Raw genomic sequence first — 12872 nt, 5'->3', positions numbered from 1 at the left:
TTGAGTTTCTGTGATTTTATAAATAGTGCCCTTATTATGGTCTGCTTCTGGCTTTCCTCACAGACTTTGCCCAGAGTCCCGGAGTAGAGCAGCCTATTTTTGTGCTCTCTTGAGGAGGCTTGCTCCCTAGCCCTCCCTTATTGTGAGTTTGTTCCAGGCTGTCGGCTGCCTGATGTTTTGATGTCTCTCTCCATTAACTAACTCTTGCCTTTCAACCACTAAGCTTCAGTTTCTTGTTTACTGCCTTCCTTGTGATAGCTCTTGGCTTACTGCTTCAGTCTGTGTGTCAATAGAATCCTTGGCAACTTCCTGTGTCATTTCTTGCCTCTCCTTCTCCACAGATTGCTTTTCACCAATTTGATTTTCCAAAGATAGCCTGTCAGCAGTTCAAAGTGTAGATTCCGTCTCTAGTCTCTTAGACCGTGTGCATTTTAATTATTAGTATGAGGCAGCAAGGTTGACACACAAAACTAAGTGACCACCAGCACTGTCTCACTGAAAAAGCACAAGGATTAAGTCCTGACCAGGGTGCCTGAAATCTCAGATGACAGATTCATTTCTCCAATTTCAAAAATTTTAATATTTTCAGGAAAGCTTGTGCAAATTGCAAATACTCTCTTCTGTTTACCCTTAGGAATTTCTAGATATACTACTGTGGTGCTTACCATATTTTATATTCTATATTATATTTTATGATATATTATAATTAATTTTGTTTCTGTGCCCCCATAAAACTATAAGCCATTTGCATAGGAATGGTATTCCAGTCCTTATATCTTAGTGTCTAGGGTGGCACATGGTGACATTGGTCTAAATACATAGTCGTTGAGCTGATAAACATAAAATATAGGTGGACAGGTAAGAAACTTAAACTATTAACTTCTAATGTATATACTTTTTTTTTCTTTTGGTAACCTCCACACCCAACATGGGGCTCCAGCTCATGACTGGGAGATCGAGAGTCACATGCTCTTCTGATTGGGCCACCCAGGCACCCCTAGAGTTCTAGCCTATGCATTTTGTATGCTATTGTATGCTATGCTAATTGTAATACTAATAAGTACCAGTTAGAGAACTGAGTCAGTTGCTGCAAAAGAAAATCCAAATAACAATGGCCAAAACAACATGGTGAATTCTTCTCATGTAATGAGAATTCCACAGGAAGAACATTACTGGTATCAATTTGGAAGTTCAAGGACGTCATGTCTAAAATCTCAATAATACTCCTCGCCTTTCAAGGTTACAAGGTAGTTGTTCCAGTTCCTGTCATCATGTGCACCTTCCACAAATAAGGAAGAAAGAAAGGATCAAAAGGAAGATAAAGTAACATCCGTATCAAGAAGCAAAACCTTTCCAGAAATTCCATCAGATTTCTGATTATATTTCATTAGACAGAATTATAGAAGTATATTTCTCATAACAACAAGAAGGATGAGAAAATGAAGGGCTTGTGTTTTTTTCTTCTTTTTTTAATTTTTTTTGCCTACAACAATAGTGGGAGTCCATAAGTAAAAAGGAAAGGAGAATAAATATTAAGTCACAGGAAATTTCTGTCAGAGGGGTACTGATGAATACATGAGTGCTAGAAAAGAGTCAATATAAATGAAAATGCAAACGAAGAGAGTCAATGTAAAATAAAAGAAAGCATATGAAATCAACTCATGGCTGCTTCACCATCCTGCCCAGTAATGGCTAACAGGAGTCAGGCATTTTGATTTATAAATTTTAAAGCCCTACTGAGGCACAAGCTTCATGGGAATCCTTTCTTTTGTTTTGTTTTGTTTTTTGTTTTTTTTTTTTCATTTAATGATTTTTTATTATATTATGTTAGTCACCATACAGTACATCCCTGGTTTCCGATGTAAAGTTCGATGATTCATTAGTTGCATATAACACCCAGTGCACCATGCAACACGTGCCCTCCTTACTACCCATCACTGGTCTATCCCATTCCCCCACCCCCCTCCCCTCTGAGGCCCTCAGTTTGTTTCTCATAGTCCATAGTCTCTCATGTTTCATTCCCCCTTCTGATTACCCCCCTTTCTTTATCCCTTTCTTCCCCTATTGATCATCCTAGTTCTTATGTTCCATAGATGAGAGAAATCATGTAATTGTCTTACTCTGCTTGACTTATTTCACTTAGCATTATCTCCTCCAGTGCCGTCCATGTTGCAGCAAATGTTGAGAATTCGTTTTTTCTGATAGTTGAGTAATATTCCATTGTATATATGGACCACAACTTCTTAATCCAGTCATCTGTTAAAGGGCATCTTGGCTCCTTCCACGATTTAGCTATTGTGGATAATGCTGCTATGAACATTGGGGTGCATATGGCCCTTCTCTTCATTACGTCTGTATCTTTGGGGTAAACACCCAGTAGTGCAATGGCTGGATCATAGGGTAGCTCAATTTTTAACTTTTTAAGGGACCTCCCACTGTTTTCCAGAGGGGCTGTACCAACTTGCATTCCCACCAACATGTAGGAGGGATCCCCTTTCTCCACATCCTCTCCAGCAATTGCTGTTTCTTGCCTTGTCTATTTTTGCCATTCTAACTGGCGTAAGGTGGTATCTCAGTGTAGTTTTGATTTGAATTTCCCTGATGGCTAATGATTTTGAACATTTTTTCATGTGTCTGTTAGCCATTTGTATGTCTTCATTGGAAAAGTGTCTGTTCATCTCTTCTGCCCATTTTTTGATTTGTTTATTTGTTTCTCGTGTATTGAGTTTGAGAAGTTCTTTGTAGATCTTAGATACCAGTCCTTTATCTGTAGTGTCGTTTGCAAATATCTTCTCCCATTCTGTGGGCTGCCTCTTAGTTTTTTTGAGTGTTTCCTTGGCTGTGCAGAAGCTTTTTATCTTGATGAAGTTCCACAAGCTCATTTTATCTTTTGTTTCTCTTGCCTCTGGAGATGTGTCATGAAAAAGTTGCTTTGGCCGATTTCGTAGAGGTTGCTGCCTATGTTTTCCTCTAGAATTTTGATAGATTCCTGTCTCACATCGAGGTCTTTCATCCATTTGGAGTTTATTTTTGTGTATGGTGTGAGAGAGTGGTCAAGTTTCATTCTTTTGCATGTAGCTGTCCAATTTTCCCAGCACCAGTTATTGAAGAGACTGTCTTTTTTCCACTGGATGTTTTTTCCTGCTTTATCAAATATTAGTTGCCCAAAGAGCCGAGGGTCCATTTCTGGGCTCTCTATTTTGTTCCATTGGTCTATGTGTCTGCTTTTGTGCCAGTACCATGCTGTCTTTGTGATCACAGCTTTGTAGTACAGCTCGAAATCTGGCATTGTGATGCCCCCAGCTTTGTTTTTCCTTTTCAACAGTTCCTTGGAGATTTGGGGCCTTTTCTGTTTCCATAAAATTTAAGGACTATTTGTTCCAGTTCTTTGAAAAATGTCCTCGGTATTTTGATCGGGATAGCATTGAAAGTGTAGATTCCTCTGGATAGCATGGACATTTTAACTATGTTAATTCTTCCGATCCATGAGCATGGAATATCTTTCCATCTTTTTATGTCTTCCTCAATGCCTTTCAAGAGTGATTTATAGTTTCTAGAATATAGGTCCTTTATGTCTCTGGTTAAGTTAATTCCAAGGTAACGTATGGTTTTTGGTGGTATTGTAGATGGGATGGATTCCCTAATTTCTCTTTCTTCGGTCTCGTTATTCGTGTATAGAAATGCAACTGATTTCTGAGCATTGATTTTGTATCCCGCCACCTTACTGAATTGCTCTATAACTTCTAATAGTTTGGGAGTGGATTCTTTTGGGTTTTCCATATAGAGTATCATGTCATCTGCGAAGAGAAACATTTTGACTTCTTCTTTGCCGATTTGGATACCTTTGATCCCTTTTTGTTGTCTGATTGCTGTTGCAAGGACTTCTAGTACTATGTTGAATAATAGTGGCGAGAGTGGGCATTCTTGTCGTGTTCCTGACCTTAAGGGAAAGGCTTCCAGCTTTTCCCCACTGAGTATTATATTTGCTGTAGGCTTTTCATAGATGGCTTTTATGAGATTGAGAAATGTACCCTCTATTCCTACACTCTGAAGGGTTTTAATCAGGAAAGGATGCTGTATTTTGTCAAATGCTTTTTCTGCATCAATTGAGAGGATCATATGGTTCCTGAGTCTTTTGTTGTTGATATGATGTATCACGCTGATCGATTTGCGAATGTTGAACCACGCTTGCATCCCAGGTATGAATCCCACTTGGTCATGATGGATAATCCTTTTAATGTACTGTTGGATTCTATTAGCAAGGATCTTGTTGAGGATTTGGGCATCCATATTCATTAGGGAAATCAGTCTGTAATTCTCCTTTTTGATGGGGTCTTTGCCTGGTTTGGGGATCAAGGTAATATTGGCCTCATAGAATGAGTTTGGTAGCTTTCCTTCTGTTTCTATTTTTTGAAATAGCTTTAGGAGAATAGGTATTATTTCTTCTTTGAATGTTTGGTAGAATTCCCCAGGAAAACCGTCCGAGCCTGGAGTTTTGTTATTTGGAAGGTTGTTTATCACTGACTCAATCTCTTCATAATTAATTGGCCTGTTTAAGAAATCAATTTCTTCCTGTTTCAGTCTTGGTAGTTTATAGGTTTCCAGGAAGGCCTCCATCTCTTCCAGATTGCTTAGTTTATTGGCATATAGCTGCTGATAAAAGTTTCTAATAATCCTTCCAATTTCATTGGTGTTGGTCGTGACCTCTCTTTCATTCATAATTTTAATAATTTGGGTCCTTTCTCTCTTCTTTTGGATAAGTCTTGTCAATTTTATTGATTTTCTCAAAGAACCAGCTTCTAGTCCTGTTGATCTGCTCTACTGTATTCCTGGTTTCTAATTCATCAATTTCTGCTCTAACCTTGGTCAACTGCTTCCTCGTGCATGGATTAGGCCTGTCCTTCTGTTGCTTTTCCAGCTTCTTGAGGTGAGAATATAAAAACTGCATTTTAGATTTTTCTATTCTTTTGAGTGAGGCTTGGATGGCTATGTATTTCCCCCTTAGGACTGCCTTTGCAGTATCCCATAGGTTTTGGACCTTTGTGTTTTCATTCTTGTTGGTCTCCATAAATTGTTTAAATTGATTTTTGATTTCCTGGTTTATCGAGTCATTCCTGAGCAGGATGGTTCTTAGTCTCCAAGTGTTTGAGTTTCTTCCAAATTTTTCCTTGTGGTTGAGTTCCAATTTCAGAGCGTTGTGGTCTGAGAATATGCAGGGGATAATTTCAATCTTTTGGTATCGGTTGAGACCTGTTTTGTGTCCCAGAACATGGTCTATTCTTGAGAATGTTCCATGGGCATTAGAATAGAATGAGTATTCTTTGGTTCTGGGGTGTAGTGTTCTATATATATCTATGAGGTCCAACTCGTTGAGTATGGCATTCAAAGCCTTTGATTCTTTCCTTAGTTTTTGCCATGGTGTTCTGTCTATTTCTGATAGTGGGGTATTGAGGTCCCCTACTATTAATGTATTTTTATCTATATGTCTCTTTATTCTGGTTAAGAGTTGGCTTGTGTATCTTGCTGCTCCCCTGTTGGGGGCATATATATTTATAATTGTCATATCCACTTGTTGGATACATCCTTTAAAAATAATATAGTGCCCTTCTGCGTCTCTAACTATAGTCTGTAGTTTAAAATCCAATCTATCTGATATGAGAATTGCTACCCCACCTTTCTTTTGAGGTCCATTTGCGTGAAAGATGGTACTCCATCCCTTTACTGTCAGTCTGACTTTATCTTTGGGTTCAAAATGAGTGTCTTGTAGACAGCAAATGGATGGGTCATTTCTTTTTATCCAATCTGCAACTCTGTGGCGTTTTATGGGAGCATTTAAGCTATTCACATTAAGACTGAATACTGAGAGATATGATTTTAATGATGCCATATTGCCAGTAAAGTCTTTGTTTGTATTGGTTGTGACTTTCTGTTCTGTATCCCTCTTGGAGCCTTTTTACCTTTATAGAACCCCCCTTAATATCTCCTGAACGGCTGGTTTCGTGGTTACGAAATTGGTTAAAGACTGGCGATTCTGGAACGTCTTTATTTCTCCATCAATTCTGAATGACAGCCTTGCTGGATAAAGGATCCTTGGCTGCATGTTTTTCTCTGAAAGAGCTTTAAAAATGCCCCCCAACCCTTTCTCTCATTCCAGGTTTGTGTAGACAGGTCTGACGTAATTCTGATACCTTTGCCTTGGTATGTGAGAAATTTCTTTGCCCTGGCCGCTTTCAATACTGTATCCTTGGATCTAATATTTGCGAGATGCACTATGACGTGATGTGGCGTAGGTTTGTCGTGGTTGAGCTTGGGAGGGGTCCTCTCTGCCTCTTGGACACGAATGTTTGTTTCCCTCGCTAGATTAGGGAAGTTTTCAGCTACAGTTTGTTCAAATATCTCTTCTAGACCTCTGTTTTTCTCCACCCCCTCGGGGATGCCGATGATTCTGACATTGGATCGTATCATTGAGTCAGTAATCTCCTGTAACCTACACTCGTGGGCGTGGATTTTTTTAAGACCAGCTTCTATTTTCGTTTTTTCTTCTACTAACCCATCCTCCAATTCGCTAATATGTTCCTCTGCCTCGGTGACCCTGGCCATCAGAGCCTCTAGTTTTGACTGCATTTGGCTCATAGAATTTTTAATTTCTGCCAGATTCACTCTCATTTCTGTCCTTAGGGATTCTATATTCTCAGTAACATTTTCATTAATACTTTTTTCAAGTATACTCATCATCTTGACCATTGTTACTCTGAATTCCATTTCTGATACTTTGGTTACATCCATATCCATTATTTCTGTGGCAGAGGCCACAGACTCATTGTCTTTTCTTTGCTGGGGGGGACTTCTCCTTCTCGTCATTCTGATGAGGAGAGGTTGCGGGGTTGTCCAGAGCCCAAATTATTGACTGGGACCCAGGCCGTGCGCCCTTGTTTTATAGAGATCTTATGGATGTGGGCTTCTTCTTTAAAGATTTTATTTATTTATTTATGTGGCAGAGAGCCCACCAGCGACAGAGGGAACAGAAGCAGGGGAGTGGGAGAGGAAGAAGCAGGCTCCCAGCGGAGGAGCCCGATGAGGGACTCCTTTCCGGAACACCAGGATCACTGCCTAAGCCGAAGACAGGCGCTTAATGACTGCGCCACCCAGGTGCCCTGGGATGTGGGCTTCTTGATTTTTCAGCCTGCCTTCTGTGTTCTGGGGGAGGGGCCTGCCGAGCCGACACTCAGCCAACCCTGTTTGGGTAGAGTCTCCATGTCCCATGCGAGGGGGGATGGGGATGGGCACTCTCTGAGCCGGTATTTCCAGGCTTTTCTTCTCTGGCGGCTTTCCCTGGCGGCCGGCTGTGCCTCTTCTGAGAGTCAGAGCAGCAGCGGCCGAATCTCAGCCGCTGTCTCAGAACAGAGGGATCGCGGACCGTTCTCCACTGATGTTCTGGCCACTTTAACTCTGTTTCTGTTGGTGCTGCTCAACCCTGCAGTGTCCCGGGATGTGTGCCCCACACCCGGCGTCCCAGCCCTCACTTCCAGGGCCGGCCCGTCTCTGTCCTTTGTGTTTCTAACACCGCCTGCCGCCAGCCGCCAGCAGGCCCCCCGCGCGCTCCTGGAGCTCCCGGTCTCAGTCTGGTTCCAGTGAGCACACCGGAGTTCCGGAGTTCCGTGAAAAGTCTGGTGGTGCGCGCTCCCGGCTCAGGGTCTCAGTCTGCTGTCTCGAGGGTGCAGGTCCGCGAGTCTGCCCACTCCCCCGTGTAGGTGGCTACCGCTTCCCGGCGCCCAAACGCAGCGGCTCCCTCCCCCTTCCGTTTATCTTCCGATATCTGTGCACGGTTTCACGCCTCCCCGCTTCGTACCTCAATACTCAGCGCTGGAGATGTTCATTTGAAGAGATCCAGATGTATCTTCCTGCATCTCAGGATGATTCCGCCAATGTTCAGGCTGGTCTGGTACCTATCCAGCTCGACTCAGGGGACCAGCTGAAAAAGGGGTCCCTTACTGCTCTCCCATCTTCCAGAGACTGTATTTTAATCAATGCAAAGCGTATCCAGCTACCATGGTGACCGTGAGAATGTCTGACAAATGCTCTATGCAAAAGCAAGGCTTTGCCATTCAAAGTCTCCTCTTGTATTTGTCTCACAAAGTCCTGGGCTTTGCCAGCATTATTTCCATCTTGAAGAAGTTCAAAGTTGCAGACGTCAAGAAAACGCAGCTGTGAAAGTCTTCACACCTTTGCCTCCCTATGATCACATGCATGCCGAGTCTCGCCAGGTGCTTCACCGTGGAATAGCCGATTCCATCCGTGCCTCCGGTCACAATAGCAACATGGTCAGGTTGTGGGGCCAACACTGGTTCTGCGAAGCCCCCGCAGCAGCACCGCAGCAGCTGCGCCAGGACCACCGCCGCGCCCGCCACGTAGACCCGCAGGGCCGCCCGCGCCGCAGACAAAGGCAACATCTCATGGGAATCCTAATATAGTATCTTTCTATTTTTCATTCAGCCTCTTCATGGGCTCCATAAATAAAGTTTTCCTGAGCACTTTCTATATATCTAGCACTGTGATACATTGAGTAAAAAAACATAATTGCCTTCAAGCTGCCCACTTTGAACTGAACTTTTCAATAACAGATCAGGGTCATGCAGTGGTCCACTGAAGAGGCACCTAACTCAAATGGGGTGTGTGCTTGTGGAGTGGGAGTTTAGTCAGAGAACTGCCACAGAAGGAGAAAGTGGAGCTCATTAAATGGCGTGCAGAAGGATGTTACTGGCATAGAGTATTACTGCACAAAGGCACAGGAAGGCAAAGTAAAAAATATTCTGGGATTTGTGAATTTTTTAGTGGTGCAAAGAACAGAACTCATAGGGAAAGGCAATGGTAGTGAGAGAAATTAGAAGAGAGGTAAGCAAGAACCAAAGGGCCTTTTTTGACAATAAGACACTAAATGAATCTAAACTGATACTAGTTTCATGCTTTAGGAAAATCTTCCTGATCCCACAGTTTACTGGAAACAGACAACACTGGAAAGAGGGAATTCAGTTAAGGAACTATTCCAATTGTTCATATGAAAAATATAAAGGCCCATCCCAAAACAATACCAGAGGAACTGGGGGAAAAAAAGAAAGACTGATTCTATAGACATTAAACAAGTCAAAGTTAAAAAACACATTTACCAAATGCTGCGTGTGTGCACGTGTACGGGGGTGGGGGGTGGCCAGGCAGGAAAAACTACAGAGTGGGGCAGAAATGAGGGCAGAAAAATAAGTCAACTTCCATTTCTTCACTTATTCACTGATTCAATAATGATGATTGAGCCAATTTTCCTAAAGATAGTGTATGTTTGGGGTAAGACATAATATACACACCTGTTCATAGTAATGTCTGTATCTCTGACCCAAGCACAACATGAGGCAACCTCACCAAGAGAATGGTCATTCTGTCATACAGAAACCTAACAATGTACACTTAAATCATGGTTGAACAGCCTACTTCCTAGAGCAAATCTCAAGGACCTAGGGAATAATATAAAACATGAGATATTATTAAGCAAAAAACAGGCTTGATCAACACCATGTTTCCAGAGTGAGTTTCCTAAGAACCTTCAAAATGACTTATTAATGAAATGAGAAACGTATTACACTGGCCTCTGTAGCAATTAAACAATAAATTCTGATATCTAAAATATCAGATAAAAATTCTTAAACCATAAGGAAAATGATGCAGGCTTCACAAAGCCAATCCATACTTAAATAGAAGAGCAAGGAATAGATTACGGTCCCAGGTCCAGAGAAAGCCAACTCACGTGGTGAGTTGGAAGCATGCAACAGTTTCTAAAACTAGCATTCTATTATTCTGCTTTTACATTAGGCATAAAGGTGCCTTAAGGTTCACTAACCCAATAGTTCTTGTCACTGTTGTTACCAGCTCAACCATGCTAACAACAAGGAATCTTTTAAATCACTGCCTGGTTACAAAAAAAAAAAAAATGTATAGAAGTATGAATAGTGCCCAAAGTAATTCTGGCTTCCAGACAAGAAGAGCATCCATGTTAAAGAATCCATCTCTTCTGTTTCAAAAGATTTGTTTCCTCTATGTTTGTGCATTGGAGACTATTTGACCTTAAGAACAATGAAATCAACAAATTAGCAGAAATGAGTATAATTAAAACAAATACACAGTATAGTGGTTATGAGCTCACTTTAAGTCAAAAAGATCTCAAAACCTTGGCTTTTGCACTTACCAGGTTTCTTAGCCTCTCTAAGCCTCACTAATAATATAGAAATAAGTACACTTAGTTCACAGAATTATTGTGAAAAATAAATGCTTATGAGGCACCCAGCCCCAAATCTGGCATAAATAAGTCTTAAATAGATACTAACATAAAAGAGGGATTAATATTTCAAGGGTGGTGATTTGTATTTCTCTTTTACAGAGAAGAGACTGAGGCTCTGAGAGGGTCAGTGACTTGTTCAAGGTCACAATGCTAGTAAATATGAGAATGAGGATTCAGATGCAGATCTACTGTGGTAGATAGTAGACGGCTCTGATATTTTTAATTCTACATTTTAGAAGATACCCTTTCAAAAAGCCAGGACTTAATGTAAACACTGTGCTGATCTTACGGCTTCAGAATTAAATGAAAGAGGGAGCTTACAGAAGAAAATAAAAGCAAAAGCAGTCTACTCCAAACAGTTCAGTACTACAGCCCTGTACATGATCAAGTTTAGAACACAGAACGAACCTATGAGAAATGGTTAAAACAATCAAAATTATTTACAGTCTGGAGAAGAGACAGTAGGAGGAAATATAATTACAACTACCCAATTTACAAAAATGTAACAGAATATTATGCTCGCTTTCAGCTTGCAAGGATGGTTTAATTATTCCCAAAAAACTAAAAATTAAATGTAACAAAAAACGAGCTTTTTGTTCTCAGTTTTGAATAAGAATTTGTGGGGATGGGGGTGATTTCAGAGGAGAGATGAGAGCTCTATTTATAATTCATGGATGAATTACCATGTTTATACTTGCAAGTTCTATAACTATAGGGGAGCTGCTTTTAAGGAAATATTAAAACCTGAATTATTTTTCACATGATATAGATTTCAAAAATAAAATGTAATGTCTGAATTTTCATGTTTAATTATTAAAATACCCATGTGTTTACCAAAAGGGAACTGTTCATAGCAATTTTCCACTTAAAAAAGATTACCAGGAAAGAATTTGATTACGCTGTAAAATTTTCTCAATACATAATTTCACTTACTAAGTGATATATTGTCATTATCTTGAACTGAAGAATTTTAGGGATTAGGTATTTCCAAATTCTACTTTTAAGCTAACCACTGGCTCCAGATATAATCATATATTAGGGCAAGAAAAAAACTGAATGCATATTTCTAGATAGTTACATACCATACTGATCAAATCAATCCATTATCAAAAAAGGCCCATCACCAACTAATAGAAAACAGATTTTAAAAAATAATGTCTAAATTTCTCATAAATATATAATTACACAATCACACTAGGGGGCGCTCTTAACACTGAAATGATGGATGACATATTTTAAAACACATGGTGGTCTCAGTTGGCCAAAATGAGATTTTTTTTCTAGGCATGTAGTACTTGCAACAAGTGCTTATCTCTTGAAAATGTTTGCTGGCAACACACACATTTTCTTTTACATCCAAAATGTTTGCGTTGTTAAGACTATCAAGTTAAGTCTATCAAGTAAAACATTTTCTGCTGATAGGAAACATCTTATTTTGGAACATTTGTCTATTTAGACTGGCATCTGTCTCTTATTCTTTCTGTGGTTATGTTGATTCTCAAGAGTCAACAGAGTGCTTAAGAGTACATAAAACTTTAAAAATGGTTTCGCTGCCCATTTTATTTTTTGTAAAATTTCTACCAGAACTTCAGCTCCACACTCCCCCCCACACACACACACACACATAAAAAGGGGGTCATCTAAAATCGACACACAGAGTGAAATTCTAATCTGGGCAGTATGGGCCTTTTCTATATTTTCTCATTACCTGGTAAGAACTCTGAAGCCCAGATGCTCTCTTCAGAAAATTCAAGATTCAGACTCCTAAAAATATAATTAGAAAATCAGTGTGAGGTTTCAAGGAAATAGAAAAAGGCAAAAGGTAAGTTTGGACTATATTACCGAGAGAAATCACCATTTACTACTCCATCAATAGTAAATATTTTTATACAAATGACATCTGATTAAATAAACTTTAAGAAATAAAGTCAAAAGGAAAGAATCATAAAGTTTGTGAAAGAGGACATAGCTACTGGTCTTCCTATAGTGGTAGAGGAGTTTGTAAACTTTTCTGAACCCATGTAGTTGAGATCACCCCCTTTTTTCTAGCAGCTGCCTCTATGAGTCATCTTCTACCTGTGCCTAAATTGAAAGAGGAAAAGTTCTAACCAAGATTAACCAGGTCTGAATTGAGAGCAGGTTGCTACCTAGGATGTGAGTTCAAGGAAACAAGAATGGACCTACCTGCTGTTTGCACCCTAAATAAAATTCATGAGCATACTAATGTCTGAAATCCTGTTGACAGGAACACATTTTTCATTCTAGAATAAGAGTAGGGTTTAAAGTAAAAATACACCTGGAAAAAAAGATGCGCTTATTTATTACTTTAGATCCAAGTATATGTGAATGATGGGAAGTCCTACCTACACAGAAGTAGATTTTAACACATTTTTTGACAATGTGGAGGGGAAGGAAGAAAAAAAGAACACAGGATGAAAAAAGGTCAGGCTATGGAGGAGAAAACCCTGCAGGAAGAGAATGTTAGCAGTCAGGTGACTATTGTTACCTGCGTTACTCCCTCTTGACCTTTGGAATGAAACCAAAATTA

At 40.0% G+C, this 12872-nt stretch overlaps 1 protein-coding gene across 1 annotated transcript in view; it reads right to left on the bottom strand.

Moving 5' to 3' along the window:
• Positions 1–12089, bottom strand: part of COX7B2 (cytochrome c oxidase subunit 7B2) — a 105446-nt gene extending 93357 nt beyond the window's left edge. Inside the window, exon 1 of the mRNA XM_045815886.2 lies at positions 12033–12089. The gene's annotated coding sequence lies outside the window, so the exon portion shown is untranslated. The remainder of the gene's footprint in view (positions 1–12032) is intronic.
• Positions 12090–12872: the final 783 nt, after the last annotated feature.

Source organism: Ursus americanus, chromosome 8 (genome assembly GCF_024610735.1).
Source record: "Ursus americanus isolate L20-20 chromosome 8, mUrsAme1.1.p, whole genome shotgun sequence".
Taxonomy (NCBI): domain Eukaryota; kingdom Metazoa; phylum Chordata; class Mammalia; order Carnivora; family Ursidae; genus Ursus; species Ursus americanus.
Note: the sequence above shows the minus strand (reverse complement) of the source record. Positions and strands in the feature narration are given on the sequence as shown.